The following is a 27,608-nucleotide window of genomic DNA, read 5'->3' as shown; positions in this document are numbered from 1 at the left end:
CACGTCCTTGACTTTGCCCCTGGTGATGTGGTGCCTCCTCCCCTGCCTTGCCCAGGTGCCACCCTGCAGCTGACCCCCCGGCATCCTGCCCCTGCCGACCGCCCCGTGCTGTCCTCGCCCTGGGGCCCTGTGGGGTCCCCTGAGCCTGGTGCTGAGGGGCGCCTGGCCCGTGCAAGCCCTGGGGCGCCCTGGCTCTGTTCCCTGGGTGGGACGGGGCGGCCCCTGGCCTGTCCCTAAACCTGGCTGGCTACAGCGGCGGCCAGGCCCCAGCGGCGGCGCCTCAGCAGGGCCAGCCGTGGGGGAGGTGCCGCGGCCCGCGGGGGGAGCCCCGGCCTGGCCCTGTCTCGGCTTGTAGCCGCCTCAGCCCGCCTCGCCTCGGCGACGAACTTGGCGCCTAGGCCCCGCCCCGCCCCCTCTCTGGGCAGAGGGCGGAGCTGCCGCGCGAAGCCGCTCCCGCAGGGGCGGGGTCATGGCCGGGAGGGGGCGTGGTCGTGGCCGGGGGGCTGGGGGCGGGTCCCGGTTGCCGTCCCCGCGGTGGGCGCGGTTCGGATTGGTGGGAGGCGGAGCGGGTGAGGGGGGAGAGGTCAGAGGTGAGGCGCTGGCCCGGGCCGGGAGCGAGGCTGAGCGAGCGGCGCGCGAGACTGGCCCCCGCCTCCCCGCCACATTAGGTGAGTGTGAGAGACGCGCGCGCCTCCCAGGTCCTCCCCTCCCCCCAGCCGGACCCGTCCTGAGGCGGTGGCGCCCACCCCCGGGTCTGCCCCGCCGCCGGCTTCGTGCGCCGGGGGCTGAGCGGAGGAGCTGGGGGAGCTCCGCGCTCCCCCCCCGGCAGTAGGTGGGGGTCCGTTAAAGGGGGGGGCTCGCCTGTCTCCTAGCAGCGGGGAAAGGCAGATCGGGCCGTGCCCCGGACCCCCCCCACCGCCCGCCAGGCCTTGTGTCGCCACCGCCCTTCCCCCGGCTTGTGTAACCGCCGCCCTGGGGAGCCGGGCGCGGGCAGGGCGGGCTGGGCCCCGCGGCTTGTCACATGCGCCAGGTAAACACCCGCTTCCCCTCCGCCTCGGGCCTGGGCTGGCCGGTTCCGCAGGGCCAGGCCAGCCGTTCCCCGGCGGCGGCAGAGGGGTCTGGGAGGCCCGGTCACCCCCTCCCGCTGTCACTCCGCCGCAGGCTCGGACTCAGCCCGCTGGGGCCTGAGAGATTTTGAGTCTCTGCGTTGCCTCGATTTCTGGGGCCTCAGACACCCACTGCAGCCCGCCGTGTCCACATCGGGTCTCAGGCGCCTCTCCTGTGATGGAGTTAATAATCAGCCAGCGGGGGAGGGGGCCTGGAGCCGCACGGGGGCGAGAGAGCCGAGAAGCGTTCGGCTAACCTGGCCTGAGGTGGAGAGAGAGCAGAAGGCTTCGCTGGACGGCAGAGGAGAAGTCTCCCTTGCCCGCAGTAGCTGGATTCTGAGGAGATCAGAGGCAAGTGCTAGATATGGGGGGAGTGAAGAGGTTCAGGCACCTGAGTTTAGTCTATAGAGGCTTCTAAAAAGTAAGGCTTGGGGGAAAAACTCCCCTCACCAGAGCCACATGGAAGTTCAGCATGTGCTGAGGAGCCACTGCTCTGCCTGCAGGAGGAGGGGATGGAGGAATGGGGAACAGAGCAGCTGCTGTTTGTTCCTCTAGAGACCAGTAAGGAGTGGCACTGGTGACCCTGAGCCATTGCTCCTTTTGCAAGAGGAAAGCAGGGATGGGTATGTGGGTGGGGATGGCATGGGGGATAAATAGACTCTAAGAAGGACAGGGAGAGAAAACACAGTGGTGGTCTGGGAACGGAAATAGAATGGAGAGGGGAAAGAGAAGAGTTAATTAAAAACACCGAAAACCCAGGAAAAGATGCAATATGGTCAATGAAAGAAAAGAAAAGAAAGTAGCAAAAGAAGGTCTAATAAAGGCAGACATGAAGTAAGTTACACTCAGTTATTATGTAGAATTAATTGACAAGTGGGAAGCATTTAATGATCATGTTAAGAGAGCAAATCTTACATTATTTTGCTTTAGGAACAAGGGGTTGTGGTGGCACAGGAGGAGTATTTCACTTTGGCTAGTAGCTCTAGCCTTTCAGCTTGTAGGTGTTAGAGAAACTCTTTCAAGCTCTGCAAAAGAGGAAGGTGGCTTTGAACTGGCTTCTGGAATGAATGGAGATGTAGGGAAGTTGTTTGAAGACTGTTGCCAGGTCGACACTACAGACCTATGGAGGTATAACTACGTCGCCATGGGGTGTGAAAAATCCACACCCCTGAGTGACTTGTATCAACCCCCCCTCCATGTCTAGACAGCACTACGTCGACGGGAGAAGCGACATAGCTACCACCTCTCAGGGAGGTGGATTAACTACGCTGCTGGCATAGTAGCATCTTTACTAAAGTGCTACAGTGGCACAGCTGCAACGCTGTATGTGAAGACAAGCCCTGAGGTGATGTGGTTGTGTGTTTCTGTGGTGAGTAGGAATAGTTGGCCTTTGCTGGGAGTTGGCGATTTGGGAGGAGAAGCTGCACCACTTTATGCCTTTTGCCAAAATCTCTTGATGCAACTTCCATTTATTTCTAGAGGGTTTTAAAATACAGAGGAGCTTCCTCTTTGCACTTATCTTACCTCTTTATTATGATGAGTCCTTTGAGAAATCAGTAACTTCCATAGCAACACACAAATACAGTAAGATTAGAATTACAGGAGCTATTGTGTGATGCAGCAGGTGGGTCAGTTGTCTTATTCTTTTAAAAAGGGCAAACTGTTCGGGTTTATTTGTCTTGTTAAATATATATCATACTGAAAGTCATACTGTTAGCCTCTGACTCCCTTCACAAGAATACTTAGCTTTTAGTGGTTAATGGGAATGGCTGATATTAACCCTGCTCTGTATCTTGAACTACAAGGTTTCAGTCTAGCAGGAAGCTTATATTTACTTTTCCAAATATGTGTCTTGAATCATTTGATCTACTAAAATTATAGAACAGCAAAACAGAATCAGATGGTCTTAGGAATGTGAAAGTGTGTCCTTGTATTCACAGCCAATGAATCTGGTCAAATTAAATCTTTACTGAAGACAATTGTTGGAAGAATTTTTAAATGTTAATTTTACTTAAGTAAGGGGTTTGCTGGACATGCCCAGTATCAACCTTTTCATGAATCTGCAGAGAAAAGTAAATGACTTGATCAAAGGGCTGGTGAAGAGTAACGGTCTTTCTTAAGAGATGTGCCCTTTGTCTAATAGCTGGGATACACTGAAAATTTACATCACCATAACTATGTCTCTGAGTGTGAAAAATCCACACCCCGAGAGACCTGGATATGCTGACCTAACAGTGTTGACAATGCTAGGAAAAATTCTTCTGTTGAGCCAGCTATTGCCACCTGGGAGATGGATTAGTTATGAACCACTCTTGAATTGTGGACACCAGAACTGGACTCCGCATTCCAGCAGTGTTGTACCAGTGCCAAATACAGAGGTAAAATAGCCTCTCTGATCCTACACAAGATATTCCTGTTTAAACATCCCTGGATTACATGAACTCTTGGCCACAGTATCATAACAGGAGTTCTTTGTCAGCTGATTATCCACCATGACCTCCAAATCTTTTTCCAGAGTCACTGCTTCCTGGGATAGAGACCCCCATCCTGTAAGGATGGCCTACGTTATTTGTTTGTAGATGTATACATTTACATTTAGCCATATTAAAAACGTGTATTGTTTGCTTGCACCCAGTTTACCAAGTGATACAGATCACTCTGAATCAGTGACCTGTCCTTTTCATTATGTACCACTCCCCCAATTTTTGTGTCATCTGCAAATGTTATCAGTGATGACTGTTTTCTGTTCAGGTCATTGATAAAAATGTTAAATAGCATAGGACCAAGAGCTGATCCTTGTGGGACCCCATGGAAAACACACCTGCTCAGTGATGAGTCCCCATTTACAATTACATTTTGAGACCTATCAGTTAACCAGTTTTTAATCTGTTTAGTGTGTTGCATTAAATGTCTGCATGTTATGATAATGGAGATTAATTATAGTTTAAGGGGATGCAGATAGGAGAAATAGCAAATAGGGTGACCAAAGGAAAACTTAGGTTGAATATTAAGAAACCTTTTAATAGTGAAATCTCTGGCCTTCCTGCCTTTCTTTTCATTTCACTCTTTTATCCTGACTAAAACATGGCTGTGAAAATCCTACTACTTGCCTGCTGCTTTCACTGTGTCCAACCCCTTTCTAAATCCCATCACTGTCTTCCTTACATTCAAGCGCCTTCTTTGTCTTTAAAGCACTATCTACCCAACTTGTCCCTAATCTGCCACCTTGCGTTCTTCTCATTCACCAAATCCATGCAAGTAACCATCCTTTCATCTCCTCATTATGCAGTGCTTGAAAGCAAAGAAAGAAAGTGTGAAAGGAAGATCTGGTGGAGGGTCTGTGAGGAGGCCGCGTAGGGGAGAGGAGGAAGTTCTGCAATAATGCATCTCTAAGGCTTATGATCCATAAAAGCCCCTCTAGCACAGAATCTGCAATGATTCCTGCTCATCTGAAGAGTACAAATCAAAGAAGAAAAATGAGTGGGACTGAGTACTGCGTTGGGTGTGCAATGAGTCTTTGACACTAGCCCTGAAGTTGGGGCCCCTGCTCCATTTACCTAACTCTTGCCCATCTTCTTCCTGCATAATCAGAGTCTCTTGAAAAAAGGCACTAAGAGTCCTGCTTCCGGGACAGTGGTCTTCATCTTGAGGGAGAGGGCAGCCTATGAATGTAGGGAGGGGAGCGGAGTTGCATTTTTTCTTTAGCAGTGGTTAAATTAATCTTGCATGGACATTGTGGCAAAGATCCTGGGAAATAATAGGTGTCTTGTTCTCAACAGCAACAGTTTGAGTCAGAGTGGTTATGTAACAAAGTAGCTTTAGGATGTGTTTCACCAATGGATGGAGAGACTTACGTAGTGGCTTGCTGCTCCCAAAAATTAAAGCTATGTGTACACTGACGGTGGCAAATTCGCCGCCGTCAAATCAATTTATCCGGTTTTATTGAGCGGCAGAGAAGACACACTCAATTGATCTGGAAGTCGATCTAATAAAACCACCTCCCCAAAAAGCATTGCATTGCGTCGATGGGTACGCATTTCCCATCTGCGCAGTGTAGTGTAGACTGCGCACTAAAGGGAAGTTATGAAGTCGACAGGAGTTACTCTGTGTAGCTTGCGTAACTCCCATCGACTGCTGCCGAATTTTGCCAGCAGTGTAGACCAGGCCTAAATGTCTAATCTGTAATTCTTTTTGAAATGATTACTGTATCATTCAGAATTAAAATAGAAGATCTGCTCCTGCAAGGTTCTGGCTTTAGCAGGAGTTCTGAGCTCTTAGCACCCTGTGTATTCAGGCCCATAAAAAGATATTTTTATAATCTAGGTTCTGTTTGAAAGTAATCCCTTGCTGTTGAGAGTCACCTCAAAGATACCTGGTTTTCAGTGGGGGTGTGAAATAACTCTGTCTGTACAATTGCTTAGTAAGTTTGCAGAGTGCACTGCAATTCCATTTTGTTGAGAGGTGCAAGTTCATTGTCATAGTACACTTTTGCAAAAGTTTTAGTGTTTGAATGTCAGATGGCTTGAGGTAATATTACAGGGCAACTAATGTTGAAAGCTAACTTTTTACTTTGTAGGCTAAGAGATCAGAAGTATGTTCAGCTTCTCTTTTTCATTTAGCACAGCTCAGTACTCTTTCTCTGAACAGAGCACCTGTTAATTGTGTCAGCTGAAAGTCACAAGGGTGAAGAAATGTATGTGATTGAAACAACTTTGCAAGTCTAATGCCTTTTCTATATTTAAAAACATTTGTCAGTGTAGCTGTACCAGTAGAGCTATTACCAGTAAATTCCCCTAGTGGAGATGCAATTTAGACTGCCAAAAAAGTTCTTTTTGCTGATACAGCTTATACATACCAGTTCTCGGAAGAGAGTAAGTTATCCTGGCAAAAAGAGGCAGGAGAAAAATTGTTCTCCTTAACCTCTGAGGATAGGACCAGAAGCAATGGTCTTAAATTGCAGCAAGGGTGGTTAGGTTGGACATTAGGAAAAACTTCCTGACTGTTACGGTAGTTAAGCATTGAAATAAATTACCTAGGGAGGTTGTGGAATCTCCATCATTGGAGATTTTTAAGAGCAAGTTAGACAAACACCTGACAGGGATGGTCTAGATAATACATTGTCCTGCCATAAGCGCAGGGGACTGGACTAGGTGACTTCTCGAAGTCCCTTCTAGTCCTAAGATTCTATGATAATTGGTGTGCAGAAGAGTGTGCAGTGGTTTTGTAATTCTCTCATATCTATTGTGGTTGTGCTAAATTGTACTTCCTGACTTCAGCGAATTTTGTGTGTGTGTGAACAGGATGTGGGGGTAGAAGTGACTGTGGAAGTGTTAGCTGACCTATCCATCCCCAATCTAAAAGTACTTTTCAGTCAGAAATCCATGTTGGTCTTCCTTCATTGGTCTCATTTATCAAAGTTCTTGACAAACTGAAGAGAGTTACTGTCTTATTTAAGAAGGCCCAGAAGTATGTTAGATGCTTCACAGTACAAATAGAAAGATATGGTGTTTTGTGCCCAGAAGCTTGCAACTGAAGTGTTTAAACTTGATGCCGAAAGTAGGGAGGGGATAGGGTCAGAGAGAATGAGTGAGAAGATGAAACTTACTCAATTTAAGTATTTGTACTTTTTTGTAGACTATAGCTGAGAGGAGCAATCAATGATCCAGGGACTGGAGGGATTGATTTGTGAATAACTTGGCAAAGTTATTTCCAAAAAAGGGATATAAATCTACTAAGTGGTCATGTATATTGAGGTGATGGAGCTTAGTTAAACATGGATGGAGCTTACAACAGGATAAATAGCAATAATAATACTTGGCACTTCTGAGGTGTACAGATTATTTTTCATGGAGTTCTATTTTAAACTTTTAAACTGGAAAAAAAAAACATTTGTAAGACAGTATGAATTGCTCTGCCGTTTTGGGGTGTAACTGGAGTTACAGTAGAACCTCAGAGTTATGAACACCAGAGTTATGAACTGACCTGCCAACCACACGCCTCATTTGGAACCCAAAGTACGCAATCAGGCAGCAGCAAAGACCAAAAAAAAAAAAAAAGGCAAATACAGGACAGTACTGTTAAACATAAATTACTAAATATATAAAGAAAAAGTTTAAAAAAATAAAAAAATTGGACAAGATAAGGAAACTGTTTCTGCACATGTTTCATTTAAATTATGACTAAAAGCAGCATTTTTCTTCTACATAGTAAAGTTTCAAAGGTGTATTAAGTCAATGTTCAGTTGTAAACTTTTGAAAGAACAACCATAACATTTTGTTCACAGTTAGGAACCTCCTCCTTTACCCAGGTATTTGTATTTCTGAGGTTCTACTGTATATGCTTAAACTATGGTGATTTTTTTGCTTGATTTGACTACCATAGCTGGAATTTGGAAAGAACTTTCTCTCCTTGCCTACAAGGACATGTTAATGGGATTCTTTGCAGTTTTTATGCTTTCCTCTGGAGCACTGAGCAGGTATCTGCGGAGTATCAGATGAACCTGTCCCACTGTGGTCAGTTGCAGAGGGCAGTGGTAGATCCTGCTCCTTATGGCTTGTAGGGTCTCGGTGTACTGCATTCCAATGTAGAGTGCAGAGTATGTAATTTAATGTGGTTGTTGCATCATCCTTTTGATTCTTATAGGGCAGGTGCATTCCCTAGCCATTTGTTGTGAAGCAGCCAAATTGATAAACAAGAGGAGGCTGATTATTCCATGAGTGGTAACATGATCAAACGTTATGCAGCATCTATTAGATAGTTGGTGAAGATCTCCCAAGAACTCTAGCAGCAGAGTCTTTAGTCAAAACCACTTCCCTGTGTTTTATCTTCTGCATGGTGTCTAGATACAGAGTCATTCAAGTAATGTCCAGGTCTAGGAAATGAGACCTGTGATTTGTGAGAATGGTCTAGGCCAGTCTCGATCTAGTTACTAGAGCTGATGTTTGTGTCAATAAGCCTTAAATTTCTGAGTAAGGCTATTGGCTATGGCAGACCCAGGCAAATTCTGCTTCTTTGGTGGTGGTGGTAGAGAGAAATGGACTTGGCTAAAACTGTTGCCTCTTAGTAGCCTGTTACTACCAAGCATGGCTAGTTTCAGGACATGAATGGTGGAAGAGGCAATCAGCCTTGTTTAGACTGATTGATAAAGAATGAATGTTGGCAAATTACTACAGAATAGCTCAGTAAAAATCCAGATGGATGAAATAAGTCTCTGGGCAAACAGAACAATGGGAGTGATTTCTGATGGGCTTGGAGACATTGTCTGAGAACCACTTAACACACTCATTGTAGAGGCATGTCTGTGTGGTAAAGTGCAGAAGGCAAAAGTTCTACACTAAACTGGTACACCACTTTTTCCACTGACTCCTTCCTTAAGATGTGGTGTTCTGCACTTCTCCGTACTGAGCCATTGGATATCTCTCCCTTTTTACTTTGCTCTCTGAGCAGCTGTTGTCTGAAACATGACGCTTTGGGGTTCCCCATCTCTTCTCTCACCATGATTTCAACATCTGGCTTAATTCTGCTTAAAAGTCAAAATATCTTTGTCAGACTGAGTTCTGTTTCACCTAATTAAAATTTTGTAGTTAGAATCTAGCTGATAATTTGATGTATGAGCCAGGATAAAATCCAGCTTGCACTCCCATATCTATATTTGCTGTGCTGTATAGGACATACAGTAATAAAAAATTGGCAGTGTAGTAAATGGCTATGACTCCAGCAACACATGTCAGAAGCAGATATCTTGAAGAAGAAAGGTAACATTTTATCTAGTCACTTTTCTTCCTACAACCATATTTAACAGGAAGAAACATAGGGCTACTAACTAGACCAATTCTGAGCAAACTTTTGTCCAAAGTAGTAGTTTTGTAGAAAAGAGAACTATGCTGGAAAAATAAGTCTTATATTTGATATGATGTAGGTAGAGATTCTATTAACCTCCCCTTGGCTAAATCCAAAATGGGAAGGAAATTTCTAAATAAGGCAGATGTCTCTTTCAACTGATTCCTTTCCATTTCTTTAATGTCTTTCATCAGAATAGTCTGATTTCAGGGTATTTTAGAATGTGTATTCACTTAATGCACAGCAGTGAGAACAGTATTTCCTGCTATTTTATGACGGGAAGCAAAGAACATTTATTTCTATTGAAAGTACAGTGGGACATTCTGGCAAATGAGAAAGTAAATAAATAATTACTGTATTTAACTCATTTGTCCTGCACAAATGCTCTTCTCTTGTGAAATAGAGGGCCACGGGATGTCCCAAAAATGAAGGCTGATGCTTGTCTAATGTGCTACCGTAAGGGCTAAGCACTTGATGTTGTTACTGAGCTCATTGAGCCTGTTTGTAAGTTTGATAGTTGCTTGTTTCAGCAGCTCCATTCTTTTCTTTTAAAGCCTTTGCGAGGCCGGCTTATTTTTCTTGCTTGCGTGCTCAAATCCTGGATATTTTGATACGATCATTATTTCTCAACACTCCAAGATGTGGTAGGTGTCTTGCCAAGTAAGTGACGCCATGGTTCATACTTCAAACAGCTTGCAGTCTAATACATACCAAGACTTGACTAATGAGGGTTATAGACAAGGGAAGAGGAGAAAAGAGGGTGATCTCAAGACTATCACCCACTGAGGCATGTATACATCTTAGTGGTATGGTCCCTTAATTTTTTATTTTCTTGTTTCTTATTCACACCTTCTTGGCAGAAATAAGTTTATTTTTAGAGGGATTTGAATAAGTTGAGGGAAGTGAGGTGGGGAGCAATTTGAAGTACATGTGGCATGGTGGGAAAAGCTGTGGAGTCTCTTTGTGCAAAGGATAAGTAGCCGATATTTGTTGGAAGTGGCTGTTTTTTGTTGGTGATCACATGAAGATGGTTAGCTTGGATATATAGATGTTGTTATCTTCCAGGCTCTAGCAAAGTCTTAATTTGATGTGCAGTGTGATAGGGAGCCAGGGAGTTGACTTGGTTATTGATGTGGTCAGAGATAGTGAGATGTTTTTGACAGCAATGTTTTGGATTGGAGAGGGGTATATTTGGTACTAGTAGTCTTGATGTGCATCTCATGTGATGAGAACTTGTGAAGAGGCCCAGTTTCATACCTAGGTACTGAATTGATCACATGGCTGATGTGGCTTTTGGGTGGGGGGCGGGCGGGTAGGTAAGAGAAACCCATGAATTTGTAAGAGATGACACTTTGTGGCATGGGTTGCCTGTATGTTAAAGGAAACACTCTACTACAAAGAATACTCTGCACAGAACCGCTTCAGCAGCAAGGCTCCAAAATATCCAAAGAGCTGAGTCAATATTCACCCACACCAGCCCCCAAAGGGTCAGTGCTTGGGTTGTGGTTTTCCCACAGGAACTGTTCTGTTTCGCTTGGCCTTTGTATCCCTGAACAACACAAAGCACACTGTTCTCGTCATGGGAATAGAAGCAGAGAGCAGCAACTTGGTATTATGGAGCTGACTGTCTAGCGGGCTTATGAAGGGACATTAATGTCCTTAGCACATACTTGATTTTTCATCTCTGAATTTCTCTTTAGAGAAATGGCTCCAGTTTCCATCCACCAGCCCACATTGGAGCAGATGTCAAAATGTCAGTTCAGTCAGGAGATTTTTTTTAAATTGGGTGATGGGAAGGTTTATCCCATTGGTTTAGCCTTCCTTTCACCTCTCCTTTTATTGTTGCTCCTATTGGAGCATCTTTTAGACTGGGAGAGGACTGCTCCTGCTGCAGCTTCTGTCAGTGCTACTCCATGAACCTGCTTTGGTAAGTGATCTAAGGCCCAGAGATTTCCTGTGTGTTTCATAGTTGTTAGCAGAACGATGACATTCATTTTCATTTGTATCTTCATTGTGGACTCTTGCAAGTTCTGAGTTTCAGGTAACTTGAGCAGCAGCCTTCTCCACAGAGAAGGCTGGAAAAAGACTGAAGGAGACCCTTGGCTGCTCAGTGAAGCCTTGAATTCAGATGATAGACCCTGGTGTTAGAGATGCCACCTGCAAATGCCGTGTGTCTCTGGGATTATGGCCCAGGAGTGTGGTGTCGTCCTATGCAATCTTATGACAACAAGTTTGTGGCATGTCAAATTCTGCCACGTAAGGAAAACCCTCTGTCCTGTAATGGTTGTCTGTTTACCTAGATTCCTTTGGCTGGAGGCTTAGCGTTTGGCACCTGTTACTGAACCTGTGATTCCCATGTGACAGCAGTTTTGAAATAAGATGTTTCATCCAGCCCCAGACAGGATCAGTCCTGATAATCCCCTCTTTTGAAATGACTTTGAAAGTAGGAGTTATTCTGTAGTCTGTTCCCTGCTGATCTCTGGGACTGGACATTGCTTGAGAAGGTTATTGGTCTGGTAAATACACTGCAAGTGAACATAACATTAGGAAGGTGAATTCCTCTCAGATAGCCCTTGTGCCCTGTTTACCCTTCAGAGCTGCGTTGTAAGGGAACGCTAGCCAGCTTTTTCTGTTTCATGTTGGGCAAAGGGGGAGAGAAGTGGAACAACCTGTACAGATCTGCATTTTTTTGGTGAGTTTCTTCTTTTTCTGATATAATATGCAGACAGAGCATACATATGCAGCTACACCAGCAAAGGTACTAACATATTCTGCTTCTAAGCTGAGCGCTGGTCCTAATGGAAGCATATGTTGCTGTTATGTAAAGTACGAGGGGTGTGTCAGGTCTCTGTCTACCTGCTCTACAGTGCACGCAGACTGTTCATATATTTAGGATATGTTTTACACTCTGGTGAGGAATCTAATAGTCAGCAGTGTAGCATGATGTCTCTGTGCACCACTGTGGGATGCACGCCAACCCCAATCTTGTACCCCCCATGTTCAGTGCTTTAAATAGATGTTGGCAAATTAAAAATCTTATTTAAAGCAGAATCCCTTAGCTCTGTGTCTAAAACCAGCAAGATTAAGTGAAATCACTTCTTTAAAAAAATCAGTGCTGCTTATTAACTGCATTTCTCTAAGCTCAAACAATGACTATAAGGTAGTTATTTTCACTGTCTTACTAGCCCAGTGCTATGGTATGTGTTGCTAAGACTGCAGAGAAATAATTAAATTATTTTTCATTTTTTTGATGACATTGTGAAAAAGTTAATTAAAACAATGTTTTATGAAAACTTAGGGGGGGGGGGGGGGAAAGTTGAACCTAAATTACCTGCCTGTGTCCAGCTAAGCTGGATCAGCCTTGTGTTCACAAGGATCTGTCCAGAAGGGATAGTTTAGTGACTGAAACATCAGGTTTGAAATGCTTAGGCTGTCTGCAATCCATGGGATCAAATCCCAGCAGGGTTGATTCATCTCATCTTCCTTTGGACATAGATAATTAAGGGTTCTTTGCAGTTTGCTGTGTGTGGCTTTTTCATGTGGGACCCTAAAACTGAGTTGGTTTAAAAAAAAAAACACACCTCAGGGTGCTGTTTTTCATAAGAGTGGAAGTTTGGCCAGGGAGGGAAGGGATTGATTCCAAGTTTATTCAAAGGATTTCTCCTTGAGGGAGGATAACAGTTGCTAGATGACACTTCACACACACACCATCTCTCCTCACTTAGCAGCGATATTACATATTCTATACTTCTTCCCTTTCACTCTGAAAATCACTTGACAAACTTCATAAATAAAAGGCATCACTTCACCACTGAAATGCAGCCACCCTGGGCACGAAGGATGCAGTTAGGGCTATCTTGGCTACACGTATTTTACTAAAGACACGTGGGCAATCTGACATTGCAAGAACGTTGAAACTTTCAGCCACTGTCCTGATAATCCCAAGAGTAAAGCTAGCCAAATAAGAGCAGATAAGCCACAGCAGACATCTGAAACGCTGCAGAGCAACAGAGTGTACTCCCTTGCGTGCTTAGTCACACTTCAGTATTGGTCTAGTCATGGCTTTTCTCGGATGGGTTTATGGCCAAAAGAAACAGCCAACCCTGTTCCACTTCTGTGCTTGAGAAGTGTTGCAACTCTGATGTGTTCATGTAAAATGTGTGGAAATGGGAGAAAGGTGTTTTGTAGTGTGAGATTTAGGCCAGGTCTACACTAAAAAGTTAGGTCGACCCCATCTATGTTGCTCAGGGGTGTGAAAAATCCATACCTTTGAGCGATGTAGGTAAGCTGACAAAACCCCTGGTGTAGACAATGCTAGATCAACAGAATAATTTTTCCATCACCTTGCCACTGCCTCTTGGAAAGGTGGACTAACTGCAGTGATGGGAGAACCCCTCCTGTCAGTGTAGTAAGTATCTACACTGAAGCACTGCATTTGTGCTGCTAAACGGTTTAAGTGTAGACATAGCCTTATTTAGTGCAAAGGGTCTGTCACTGTTACAAGCTCTTCACTAAACTTTTGTACACTACAGCTAGCTTCAGTGAGGCTTATTTTTAAGTGCTGATTGTCACAGTTCAGGGCAACTGCACCTATATTTTCCCTTTTGTGGGTCCACCAAAGGCACCCAAATAAAGGTCTCTGGCTCCTAGCTGTCACCTCTCTTGAGGAGAAACTGCATCTCTCCCCCTCCTGACTGGGGTTTGTCTGGCTGCACAGTTCCCCTGCCTATGTTGTGATTTCTCCAGCAAGCCAGAAAAGGCCAGTGTCTGTGCTTTGCTTTTTCTCCAGAGATTATGAACAGTGTACTGGCAGCAGTTACGAGTTACCACACAGCTTGTTCTAAGCTACCACATTTATTCTTAAGGTGAATGCATTACACAGAAAACATATTAAAAACAATAAAAGAACATGCATGCAAAAAAGCTTATCAGAAGTCACCCCAACTTCCCCCTCAGGCTCTGGATGGTGTCTGTCCTTCAGAACCCACAACTGGGTTACAAGTTCGTTACTGTCTCAGATTTAGAACCAGAACAACTATGCATAGTTCTGTCTTTCCTTTATGCAGCTTGAGTTTGGTCTTGGCCTCATGTAAAGGTGATCAACGGACAATGGTTCTCTCCTCAGAGCATAGCTTCAAGAGGCATAATGGAGGTGGGGAATTTGCACCTCCCCCTAGATATTCCCCAGGAAAACCACTTAACATTTTTTTTGTTCCAAAAGTCCATTGTCTGACACATTGTTCAGTATAGTCTTTGTAACCCCATGTCTCTTATCTGTCACATCTCTCCCACAGAGAGGCTAAATGCAACAACAGTACATAAACCGTTCATTTAATACAATTGACCCCAAAGTTACTTAAACTGAATTCAGTTAGGTCTGCCAAGCATACTGCAGGAAACTGCCATGTCTGTCACACTGATAAAAATTGCCAAAATGACATCCCTCTAGCTTACATCCTGTGCCTTCAGAACATGTGCAATGCATTCAGTGGCAATGTAGACTTTCCCACCCTATGTCTTAACCGAGCAATGGAGGGACCACCCTCTCGTGAGAAGTCTACTTCGCCTCTGCTGATACTGCCAAAATGAAGGTGTCAGCTGTGATGGTAGATTTTTGTGATGTGGACACATCTACAAGGAATTGGTCTGAAATCCCAAGATTCGTTTCATATTGGTCCCTGAACAACCAATGGATGGTATCAACTATTTGTCACCTAGAGAGCCAGCGTTCCATTACCAATTCCCTGATCTCCTCTCCATCTCCTTTCTCTCCATAGATTCTGTGTGCCAGCACAGAGACACTTTCACATCTGGGAGCTATTTTGGCCAATACTGACTTAGTCTGAGTTTGAATTAATTGGCTGGACATGAAAGCCATCAATTTCCCACAGATATTTGCATAACTTAATTATGCTTTTATAGCATTTATTTCATAGTTGGATTACCAAATCCCATAGCGCACAGTATGGTAGTATACAACTGATCTTGATAGGTCGTCCTCGGTCAAATGGACCAAGCTCAGCTCTGGTATCATTCCATTACATCCCATCTCATACTGAATTTGGTCTATTGTTTCTCAAAATGCTTTATCATAAATTAAACCCCTGAAAAAGGGCTTTAAAGAGAGGAAGTGGCTCTTGTTCGGGTGAGAGCTCCTGGTAGACGGACATTGCAAGAGAATGGGCTACCACCAACTTGATAGTCAGGGCAAGCAGTTTTTTGTTTTGGAAGGGGGATGAGTGAGGAGAAGGTATACTGTTTCAGTGTGGAAAAAGGCACAGAGAAGGGAGTGGGGAAAATGTAATGAAAGGGCTGTCCTTAGGCAGCTTGTGTATACTGACAAAGTTCTTTTGCCTGCTAATAGCAGTAGCAGTATACAGTAGAATGTGACTTAATTGGGTGATTACCTGACCACAGAAGTGTAAGCACAGGTCATTATCAGCTGGAAGAAAGGGAGAGCTCGGGGGTAAATGGAGTGTGAGTCTTCACGGTTCTTTCTGCCCATATTGTATTGTGGGTGAACAGCAAGAAATGATTTCACTGCATCTACCTGAGACTCCTGTGACCTTGTCTTTTGTGAGGTCCTATCCTGTGTTAGAAGCTGTTTGTCAGCCAGCTGGAAAGTTCCTTTTTAATGTAATCTTGTAAGTGTTTATAATGTGTAATGACTTCCTGCTTAGGCATTGTGATGGCTTAAGGCCCCCAGCGACCCACACAAGAGAAACTATCAAGTAGCTCTCATCCTTTTGACTCTGATCATATTTCACTTCCCAGATGTGGAAGGAAGGGATGACAAGTTATCGGATAGGGACAAACTCAAAGTTTTGTGATAAAGTAAATCTCATACTAGTGAGTTGTGCTCCATTGACAGCCCAGGAGACTTCAGTGCATGTACTGAAGGCAAAGTTGATGAAAGGCATTTTCTAGAGAAATCAGGAGTAGAATGTCCCGCAAAGATTCAGCTCTCTTCCTTACAGAAGGTTCATCTTTACGCGTGAGGCCCACTGGTGGGGAAGCTAGCCGGGCTGCTGTCTGGTGCTGTACCTGTTGGTGAATAGAGGGCTCCCATCTCCAGGGCTGTCCTAAGGGTGGAGTTCACCAGTGTAAAATTTGCTTATGTTTTTACAGTCAAGCTTTGCTTCCCTTCAGGTGATTTGGCTTTTTGTGCTGTATTATTCAGCAGTGGTTCAGAAGTGCTGCTGCCTTCTCTGTACGTGGAAGAGGGGAGAACAGGCAGAGGTGGCAACATTTCTGGCTCCTGCTTGTTTGACTCTTCTCCCATCCTGTTTCTAGCAGGAACTGGTTATAATCTAACTTCTCCTTTTCTGTGAGGCTGTTGCAGCATTGGATTGGCACTTCATGGTGAGGCTGTTGCAGCATTGGATTGGCACTTCATGGTGAGGCCACTGACTCAGCACAATTTATTTGTAGCAAGACTGCTTTGAGAAATCTGTTTCTCTAGTACAGTGTTTCTCAATTAAATTTGGCCGCGGAACCCTTTTTAACTTCTGCGGGGCCATGCGATACCCTCCGCTGAAAGATCCGGGACATCTTCCCCTTTTCGGCAGCGGTGTGCTGTCGGCTGTTTTCGGCGGCGCAAGTTCAATTTTTCGCGGAACCCTGAAATTCATCTCGCGGAACCCCAATTGAGAAACACTGCTCTAGCAATATAGGAGTAATGTTGTGTTGCACCACCATTTCTTAATAGCTGAGTGGGAGAATATAATGGAGGGATGGACTCTCCTTAGGCAGTTTACACATACTGATAACCTTAGTTCCACCCTCAGGGCTCTTACATTGTTACATTAAGTGTTTGCTGGGTGAAGGATTGGTAGTTAATGAAGCATTAGGTTTGGAATGAGAGAAAAGCATCTTTATTTAAATCACACTTGAGGCATGTATTGGGATTTTTGTAATCCTCTAACAGTAATAACACTCCACACTTAGTAAATGGAAGGAATGGATAAAAGATGTACATAATTATTGTTTAAGAACCTTTTATCTAAAGATTGTGAGGTGCTTTAAAAACCTAAACCTGGCTTCTGTTCCTGGTTCTGTTGCATGCTTTAGGTGTGCTAAGGCAGTGGGTCCCAAATGTTACGGATTCAAAAAAATTGCTGTGGAGTGAATGAATGGAACATCAAGCTCATGTACCATTGGTGGTTAATGTACCACAGTTTGGGATTCCCTGTTCTAGGGCATGTTGTCTAACTTCACTGTACATCCATTTTTTCCATTAGTAAAATGGAGGGTGTACCTCACATGGGGGAGGTGGTAGTTTCATTACATGTCTGGAAAGTGCAGTGAGATCCTTGGATGGGAGGTGCTCTAGAAATGCAAAATACTGTTTTTTGAGCTTATGAAAGAAAGCTTTAATGGCATTTCTGTTTCCATGTAACCTTTTGTTTTAGTTGGGTTGGTTATGGAGGACTTTTGTTAGTGGAGAGTAGGAAACATTCTCTGAATAAGTGGTTTCTAATTCAACAATAATTTCAGAATCAAAGCTTTTGAAGTTTTTTAAAAAAAGGCTAGCCGTTAGAGTTGTGAAGACAACTTTGTGAATGTGAACTGATGCAGCAGTATCTTGAGTCTGCACACTGACAGTTCTGATGCCTCTGTTCTTAACACTTTCAAGAAATGGAGCAGAATGAAACTGACCTACTCTCCACTCTCCCTCCAAAATATCTTTTATAGTTTAGCTAGTGTCCTGTAAATTTTTCAAGCCAGACTGCTGGTTGGTGGGCTGGTATTTACTATAAAGTACTTCCCTAGCCCATTCCATCTGAAGACTTCAAATTTTCAAGAATTAACAAATGTGAGTTTCTCTCTGTGAGGTTAATATTACCTGAATTTAACAAGTGGAGAAAACAGAGGCACAGAGAAATTACATGACTTACTCAAGGTCATGAAGTGAATCTGGTAGAGCTGAAAGTAAAGCCCAGATCTTATGATCCCCAGCCAGTGCTCTAATGTTTAGAAAAAGCTCTCTCTCCCAATAAAATGCTAGTAATATTAGTAACAGAAGTTACTGATCGAATTTATTTTTAGTCCAAAAAAAGTAACTTCTGGGAGCAAGATGTTTTATAACTTAAGTGAGATATACTTAATGCTCCTAAGTTTCTCCTTTCTTGGCTGAAAAACACCAAAGTGTTTATTCTAAACCATCTGGTTTTCAACACATCAGTGATATAGCAGCCATTGCCTTAGACATCCAGTAACAATGGTTGACTCTACATCTTTGGCTTAATAGAATGCAAGGAAAGCATCAGATGCTTGAGCTTTTGGAAATAAACTGTTTTTCTTTTCTTTTCTGTTTCTATTCTTGTGTCAAGTGCCAGGAGACTAGTTCTAGATGTCTTTAAAATGCCAACTGTCCCCAGAAAGCAGCAGGCTGAGAAGTCAAAGGGAAATTCTAGGTGGCAGTAGCTCTTTTCAAAGGGCTAGATGGCCACAGTTATTCAGTAAATGTGGCTTCTGTTTGCACTGATTTGCCAAAACAAACAAGCAGTAGTTGGTGTACAAGTGTAATGGGTAAATTACCTGATAGACTCCCTATTTGGGACAATAATGTTTGGGCTCTTTTGTAGGAAAGTTGGTTTTGGGAATTGAGTTTTAAACAGGGAGCAGTAACTTAAACAGGTTTGCATATTGCTTTGACTTTGCTTAGTTTTTTAGGGTCAGTATTGTAATGACAGTGGGTTATCCGTTGTCATCTTGTCAGAAAAAAGAAACTAGCAAAATCAGGATGCTCTGATGCTGACTGAATAAGTTGACTAGTGTTTGCCATAATGTACGCTTGGGTCACATCTCACAGCCATGTTATTGTACGGTGTTGGGTTCTCAAAGCAATTAGAACTGTGCATATTCCTATCTCAAACTGCAGGTTTACCCAGAGTATGTCTATGAGCAGAAGGTAGAGGTGGCCATAAGTCTTATTGGCAAGAACCTTTTCCCTCATATTAAGACTATACTTTCCTATGCCATTTCCTATCCCATTGCTCCTAGTTGCATCTTCTTGAATGAACCTAAACAATTATTTTCCATCTTCACTGTTTATCTTTAAAAAATTTGTAGGCAGTTATCACCTGAGTAGCCTTTATAGCCAAGCAATGTGTAATTTGTTTATGGTAGTTAAAAGCTTTGTTAAACATCCATGTACTCTGTTGCTTGTTATGGCATTTATGTAAGTCAAGGCAATCATTGACATGGGGCATGCTCCTTTTCCTCATCACACTGTACCTGGTTAAGTGGCCTATCAGACTGATGTATACCTTGCCATAATGGATCTGGGTCTGTGATAGAGTATTCATACCCCACACTGGCCAGGAAAGGGTTAATGACCTACTGTGGGCTCAATCAGCCCCACCAGATACATTGGCAGTAGGTGTCAGGCTTGGAGGGAAGAGCTGAAAAGAAAGAGTACAGCTTATTTGGTGGCTGACCAGGGAGGAGACCAGACCTCTAATTCTCACTCAGAGAGGCCTTACTGGGGCCAGGAACAGCATACCTGTCAGCTGCCTGTCAGAGCCTCCCTGAGGGAAGGTAGGCCATACATAGGACTGTTGTTCTCTTGATTTGCTACTGGTGACTTTCCTGCTGTTGGGAACAGACTGACTGCCAGCCAGATAAAATCACCTTTTTGTTTTTGTGTAAACCCAAACAAGAACTTGGGTAGTGGTTTGTCCCGAACCCAAGCGTGACCTTGGTCTCACAGTCCAACCTTTTTTTTAATTAGACCACTTTGTGGAGTCTGTGTTGACACCAGGGAAATCCTTGCTACAGTAGATTCAATGGCAGCTTCAAGTGTGGTAGATTTAACTTTTCTGCAGCTTTGCCTTTAAAGACCCAGAAGTGTTTACCTTTTCAATTTTACCATCCATAAATGTGAGTTTTAGGTCAGGGATATCTTTCATTCTTGTGAGTTCCTGAATAATACTTACTAATTTTTGCAAATCCTCAACCATCAAGAGATTCTCTCCTTGAAAAGTGAGTCTCGACTGTGATTATGGACACATTTTATCCCATAATGGACTGAAACTTGCCTGTCTTAGTGTCCTAAACAGTTTCCCTAACTCAGGCTGCATCAGTTCTGATTTAGTTTCTGTCCTGTGTTCCAAATGATGATTTTTAAAAAATCATTGTTCTCTGTGATCTGGCCTGACTAGAAACGTTGCATACATGGTGGCTGTTTCTGAATAAGGCTCCCAGTTCACTCCAGTGTATTAATAAGGGCTTGAAGATGCTCTTGCCTTTTGGGAGCCTGAAAGATTTTTTTCAGATTTGCTATTTAAACTCAATTCAAACTTTTAGAGGCTTTTTTGAGATCCCAAATAGCAAGCTGAAGGTTGTGCTGGCTTCAGTGCACAACATCATGAGGTTTACATGTCTAAACTTGGCCTGCACAACGTTTGAGCAGCCTGTGTTTGTTGCTGTGCTAAATTCGGGCAAGTCAGTTTTGAAAACTAGCTCTTCTGCGAGAATCCCCCACAACTGCTAACACTATCTTTCTTCACTGTGTAATACCATCCACTGTCCCAGATTGCAGTCTACTGTGTCAGCAAAGAGGATGAACGGCTAACTGTCTTGCATAAACGTGATTTACTCAGTTCTTGGCTGAGCTATAGATCTATAAGTGGATCTGTTAACAAAGAATCATCAAACCAAAATTTCATATGTATCTCTGAGAAACTTTCCTAAGACTCTACAATTATCTCTGTAAATTTTCCCTCTGTGGGTGTTAAATAGAACTTGAACTAAGATTAAGACCTTATTTGCCCTACAGGTTGTAGAGTGTTTCAAAATCTCAAGCTGAAGTCCAGTTTAGCAGCTCTATAACTGGTTTAAAACAAGGTGGCCAACTTTGGATCACCTCAAGGTGGACTTTATGGAGCAACCAGTAATGGGAGCTTCTTGTGGACAAAATGACACACCTTCTGCTTCCCTGAATTTGACATGCAGCAGAGTGGTCCTATATAAAGGGCTTTTTTGCCCATTTTACAAGAAACTTACCCTTATCAAGGAAACATCTCATACTTTCTGCAAATTTCATCTTTCTAACACATTTCATCTTTCCAATACACAACTTGTGGATAAACTTTGCTTTCCATTAATTGTGGAAAGTGTTTACATCTAGATATCTCATTCATAGTGTACTCTTCTGTACCAAGTGCTTTATACTGATTTGGCTCAGGGTCTTAATACATAAGAACTGTCATATTGGGTCAGGCCAATGGTCCATCTAGCGCAGCGTCCTGTGCCAGATGCTTCATGGGGAATGAACAAAACAGGGCCACTTTGAGTGATTCATTCCCCATCATCCAATTTCAGCTTCTGGCAATCAGAGGGGTTTAGGAACACCTGGAGCATGGGGTTGTATCCCTGACCATCTTGGCTAATAGCCATTGGTGGACCTATCCTCCATGAATTTATCTTAAGCTTTTTTTGAAACCAGTTATGCTTTTACCCTTCACAACATCCCCTGGTAATGATTTCCAAAGGTTGAATGTGCGTTGTGTGAAGAAATACTAATTTCATTGGGTGACTCCTGGTTCTTGTGCTATGCAAAGAGAGTAAATAATACTACTTTATTCATTTTCTCTATACCATTCGTGATTTTATACATCTCTTGTATCCACCCTTAGTCAACTCTTTTCCAAGCTGAACAGTCCAGTCTTTTTTAATTTCTCCTTGCATGGAAGCTGTTCCATACCACTAGTCATTTTTGTTGCTCTTTGCACCATTTTCAATTCTAATATGATTTCTTTGAATACTGTGTGCAGTTCTGTTCACTTCATCTCAAGGTGTGGGTGTACCATGCAGTTATACAGTGCCATTATGATATTTTCTGTTTTATTATCTATCTGGTTAGCGTCTTTCACTGCTGCTGCACATTGAGCAGGTGTTTCCAGGGAAATATCCACAATGATATACCTTGATTTTAGCAAAGCTTTTGTTACGGTCTCCCATAGTATTCTTTCCAGCAAATTTCAGAAGTATGGGTCGGGTGAGTGGACCATAAGGTGGATAGAAAACTGGCTAGATCATTGGGCTCAACAGATAGTGATCAACGGCTCAATGTCTAGTTGGCAGCTGGTATCAAGCAGAGTGCCCCAAGGGTTGGCCCTGGGGCCAGTTTTGTTCAACGTATTCATTAATGATCTGGAGGATGGGGTGGATTGCACCTTCAGCAAGTTTACAGATGATACTAAGCTGGGGGGGTGATAGATATGTTGGAGGGTAGGGATAGGATATACAGTGACCTAGACAAATTGGAGAATTGGGCCAAAAGAAATGTGACGAGATTCAACAAGGACAAGTGCAGAGTTCTACACTTAGGACAAAAGAATCCCATGCACTGCTACAGACTGGGGACCAACTGGCTAAGCAGCAGTTCTGCAGAAAAGGACCTGGGGGTTACAGTGGACAAGAGGCTGGATATGAGTCAACAGTGTGCCCTTATTGCCAAGAAGGCTAATGGCATATTGGGTTGCATTAGTAGGAACATTGCCAGCAGATTGAGGGATGTGATTATTCCCTTCTTTTCGGCACTGGTGAGGTCACATCTGGAGTACTGTGTCCAGTTTTGGGCCTCCCACTACAGGAAGGATGTGGACAAATCAGAAAGAGTCCAGTGGAGGACAACAAAAATGATTAAGGGGCTGGAGCACATGACTTATGAGGAGAAGCTGAGGGAACTAGGCTTATTTAGAAGAGATGAGTGAGGGGGGATTTGATAGCAGCCTTCAACTACCCAAAAGAGGGTTCCTGGGAGGATGGAGCTAGACTGTTCTCAGTGATAGTAGATGACAGAACTAGGAGCAATGGTCTCAAGTTGCAATGGGGGAGAGGTCTAGGTTGGATACTAAAGAAAAACTTTTTCACTAGGAGGGCGGTGAAGCACTGGAGTGGGTTACCTAGGGAGGTGATGGAATCTCCATCCTTAGAGGTTTTTAAGGCCCTGCTTGACAAAGCCCTGGCTGGGATGATTTAGATGGGGTTGGTCCTGCATTGAGCAGAGGGTTGGACTAGAGGTCTTCCTGAGGTCCCTTCCATCCCTAATCTTCTATGATTCTATGAATGACATCAAGATCTTTCTTGAATGGAAATAGCTAATTGAGACTCCATCATTTTGTATGTATAGCTGGGATTAGTTTTCCAGTGTGCATAACTATCTGCCATTTTGTTGCCCAGTCACCCAGTTCTGTGAGATTCCCTCTGCAACTTTTTACAGTTAGCTTTGGACTTAACTGTCTTGAGTAATTTTGTATTGTCTGCAAATTTTGCCACCTCACTGTTCACTCCTTTTTCCAGATCATTTATATATATGTTGAACAGCACAGGTCCCAGTAGAGATCCTTGGGGCACCTTGCTATTTGCCTCTATCTATTGTGAAAACAGATAATTTATTCCTACCCTTTGTTTTCTGTCTTTTAACTAGTTTGAGATCCATGAGAGGACCTTCTTTCATATCCCATGACTACATAGTTTAAGAGCCTTTGGTAAGGGACCTTGTCAAAGGCTTTCTGAAAGTCCAGCTATGCTATATCCACTGGATCGTCTTTGTCCATATACTTATTTACTCTCTCAAAGAACTCTAATACATTGGTGAGGCACGATTTCCCTTTACAAAAGCCTTGTTGATTATTCTCCAACATATTTTCTTTATCTGTGTTTGACTATTTTGTTCTTTACTGTAGTTTCTATCAGTTTGCCTGGAACTGAACTTAGGCTTATTGATTGGTCACTTCCAGGAACACCCCAGGAGACTTTTAAAAAAAATAGGCATTACGCTAACTATCTTCCAGTGAGGGAACAGAGCTGATTTAAGCGATCGCTTACATACAATAGTTAGTAGTTCTACAATTTCATAGCTGAGTTCCTTCAGAACTCTTGTGTGAATACCATCTGGTCCTGCTGACTTACTATTGCTTAATTTATCAATTTGCAAAACGTCCTCTACTGACACCTCCGTCAGGGACAGGTCCTCGGATTTGCCGTTGAAAAAGAATAGCTTGGATATGGGGAATCTCCCCCGGATCTTCTGCAATGAAGGCAGGTGCAAAGAATTCCCGCAACAGCCTTATCTTTCTTGAGTGCTCTGCTAGCAAATCAATCATCCAGCAGACTCACTGATGATTTGACAGGCTTCCTGCTTCTGAAGTACTTTTGTTGTTGTTGTTAGGTTTTGTGTCTTTAGCTAGCGTCTCTTCAAATTCCTTCTAGGCCTGCCTTATATTTTTACACTTGACTTGCCAGAGTTTATGCTCCTTCCTATTTTCCTCACTAGGATTTGACTTCCACTTTTTAAAGGATGCCTTTTTGCTTCTAACCATCTTTTTTACTCTGCTTTTTAAACATGGTGGCATTTTTTGGGTCATCTTGCTGTTTTTGATTTGGAGTATATATTTAGTTTGAGCCTCTTTTATAGTGTTTTTAAATAGTTTTCATGCAGTTTGCAGGCATTACTGTTCCTTTTAATTTCCATTTAACTAGCTTCCTCTTTTTAAGTAGTTCCCTTTCTTGAAGTTAAATGCTTCTGTGATGGATATCTTAGGCATTTTTCCCTCTACAAGGATCTTAAATTTAATTACATCGTGGTCACATTTACCAAGTGGTTCAAATATATTCACCTCTCAGACCAGATCCTATGCTCCACTTAGGAATAAATGAAGAATTGTCTCTCCCATTGTGGGTTTCATGTCTAGCTGCTCCAAGCAGCAGCCATTTAATGTGTCTGGAAATTTTGTCTGATATATACCCAATCAATATGAGGATAGTTGAAATCTCCTATTATTATTGCGTTTTCTGCCTTTGTAGCCTCTCTAATCTCCCTGTGCTTTTCACAGTCAGTGTCACCATCCTGGTCAAGTGGTCAGTAGTATATTCCATTGCTATACTCTTATTGTTCAAGCATGGAATTTCTATCCATAGAGATTCTGTGGCACAGTTTAATTCATTTAAGAATTTTACTTTTCTGCTTCCTTTCACGTATAGTGCCACTCCTCCACCAACGTGACCAACTCTGTCATTCCTATATGTCAGGGCTGGACAAATTTTGCTTCGGAGCTAGGAGCCAGCCCAAAAATTAAGGAGCCAGACAACGTGGGCTCAGCGGCAGGGCACCCTGGCTGGAGCGCAGCAGCTGCTCTCCCCTCCCGGCCCCGCCCCTCTCCCGCAACGTGGGCCCAGCGGTGGGGTGCCCTGGGCGGAGCACAGCAGCCACTCTCCTCTCCTGGCCCCGCCCCTTCCCCCGCCCCTCTCCCACAACGTGGGCCCAGCGCCGGGGCGCCCTGGCCGGAGCGCGGCGGCCACTCCTCCCAGGAATAAAACTAGGCGCCAGACTTAAATTTCTAGGCGCCATGGCGACCTGGTGCCCAGGGTTTGTCAAGCCCTGCTATGTTTTGTACCCTGGTATTACCACATTTATCCTCATTCCACCAAATTTCTGTGATGTCTATTATATCAATAATGCCAGACATTCATAATTCACGCATCGTAATATTTAGACTTCTAGCATTGGTATATAAGCACTTGTACTTTTTGTCAGTATTCAGTTGCTTGCCTTCATGTGTTATATTTAAAAAAGACTCCTTTACATTTGACTGTTCCTCATTACCTCCTATCCGTACTTCACCAATTTCTCTCCTATTCCTCTTTACTAGGATATAGAGTTCCCCCTTTAATAAATTCAGGGATGTGTCCTCCTGAACCATGAGCTCCTCTGCATCTCTTGGCTTTCCCCCAGCCTTTAGTTTAAAAAATGCTCTACTATCTTTTTAATTTTACATGCCAGCAGTCTGGTGCTGTTTTGGTTTAGGTGGTGCCCTTCATTCCTGCAGAGGCTCCTCCTCTCTCAGAAGGTTCCCCAGTTCCCAATAAACTTAAAACCCTCCTTCCTACACTATCAACTCATCCATGCATTGAGACCCTGCAGTTCTGCCCATCTTCCTGGCCCCATACCTGGACTGGAAGCATTTCTAGTCTTTGATCTCTTACCTGGTAGCCCAAATTTGGCCTCCAGGGTCTCTTCTGTCTTTCTCTGTCACTGGAATCTACATATACCATGACCACTGGCTCCTCCCCAGCACTGCACATAAGTTGGTCTAGATGTCTTGGGAGATCCGCAGCCATTGCACCCAGCAGGCAATTCACAGTGCGGTTTTCCCGGTCATCACAAACCCAACTCTATTTCTTCTGATCTAATCTCTCGTTACTGTTACCTTTCTCTGCCTAATAACTGAGGTCCCCTTCCATGGAGGAGTATCCTCAGTGCTAGAAGATACCAGGACATCATCTGGAAGGAGGGTCCTAGTAAGGGATTTTCCCCCTTCTGCTCCAGCTTGATGATCTTTCCCCAAGACGTTCATTCTCCTTAATAGCACTGAGGCTGTCAAACTGGGGTGGGACTGCTTTACTGTGTTCCTGAAAGTTTTCTCTGTTTACTTCTGTCTCCCTTAGTTCCTTCAGTTCAGCCACACTGGTCTCAAGAGACCGTACTGTATCTTTGAGGGCCAAGAGCTACTTACACCATATGCACACATGCGTCACCTGACCGCAAGGCAGGTAATTGTGCATGCTGCATTTGGAGCAATAAACTGGATTGCCCCCACTCTGCTGCTGGACTGCTCCCTGCATTATATTTACTCTTGTGTGAGTGGTTTGACTGGGTTTGTTCTGATTTGGGTTGTGGGGCTGGAGCGGAGGTGGGGTGTATGCGTGTGTGTCCGACAGGCCAGCCCTTTACACGTCGTGAAGGTCCGGCCTGGCCTCTCCTCACTCCAGGCTGTGGGGTGAGGCTGCTCCGAGTCGGGGTGAGGCTGCTCCGAGTCAGTGCCGGGCTGCTGGAGCAGCAGTTAAATGTGTGTGTGGGTGTGCGCCGGCCTGCCCTTCGCAACAGGTGGGGGGTGCAGGAGGCTGTGGGGGGCACCCCTCAGCATCACCCCTGTGCATCATGAAGGGCCACCCCAATCCCCCTCCCCAGGCTGGGGGGTGAGGCCTTCTCCATCAGAACTGGTGCCGGGCTATGGGGCTGCAGTGGGAGAGGCGGGCTATGGGTAAGTGTGGGGATTGGGGGGTGGCGGAGCCAAGCCTACATTTGTGCCTCACACGCCCGCTCCCTCACCCCCTGCAGGTACAGACCCCCCCCTCCCGAGGGCAGCTGGGGGTTGGTGCCGGGACCCTATGTGGGGGGCCATGAGGTGGGTGGGGGGGGGCCCGCAAATATAGGCTTGGCTCCTGGGTGCCAGAGACCCTCCATATTTTCAAATTGAGGCTCAGCCTCAAGCATGCTCAGCAGTGTGCTTTTCCATGGTCTGTCGTCCCCGTCCGTCTGTCCTCCTCCCTCTCCCTCTTCTCCTAAGACACTACTTGTATTGCTGATTTCTAGGCTCATACTCCCTCTAACTGGCATGCCAGCATAGGGCATTCTGTCCCCCTCTTCTGACTGGTAGCTTCATTCCCACTCAGCCCTTCTGTATACCTTCCCCTCTAACTGGTATCTCATCTCTCTCTTTGCTCCCCCTCCTTTGACTGATAATGCTATTCTGTTCTCTGCTCAGCCTCTTCTCTCTCTGCCCTAGAGGCACCTAAGTTCTCTTAGTTCCATTCCCACTCTGCCCCTCGAACTGGCTGTTCACTTGCTGTGCCTGATGTCATGCAACCTGT

At 44.2% G+C, this 27,608-nt stretch overlaps 1 protein-coding gene across 1 annotated transcript in view; it reads left to right on the top strand.

Annotated features, from left to right (window-relative positions):
- Window positions 1-1,035: 1,035 nt before the first annotated feature.
- SCAP (SREBF chaperone) overlaps window positions 1,036-27,608 on the top strand; it is a 98,727-nt gene continuing 72,154 nt past the window's right edge. The window contains exon 1 of the mRNA XM_067544504.1: window positions 1,036-1,457. The gene's annotated coding sequence lies outside the window, so the exon portion shown is untranslated. The remainder of the gene's footprint in view (window positions 1,458-27,608) is intronic.

This window comes from Emydura macquarii, unplaced genomic scaffold, assembly GCF_026122565.2.
Source record: "Emydura macquarii macquarii isolate MOO-44397 ecotype Brisbane River unplaced genomic scaffold, CSIRO-AGI_Emac_v2 contig_973, whole genome shotgun sequence".
Taxonomy (NCBI): Eukaryota; Metazoa; Chordata; order Testudines; family Chelidae; genus Emydura; species Emydura macquarii.
The sequence above is the reverse complement of the archived record's forward strand: the minus strand, read 5'-3'. Positions and strand labels throughout refer to the sequence as shown.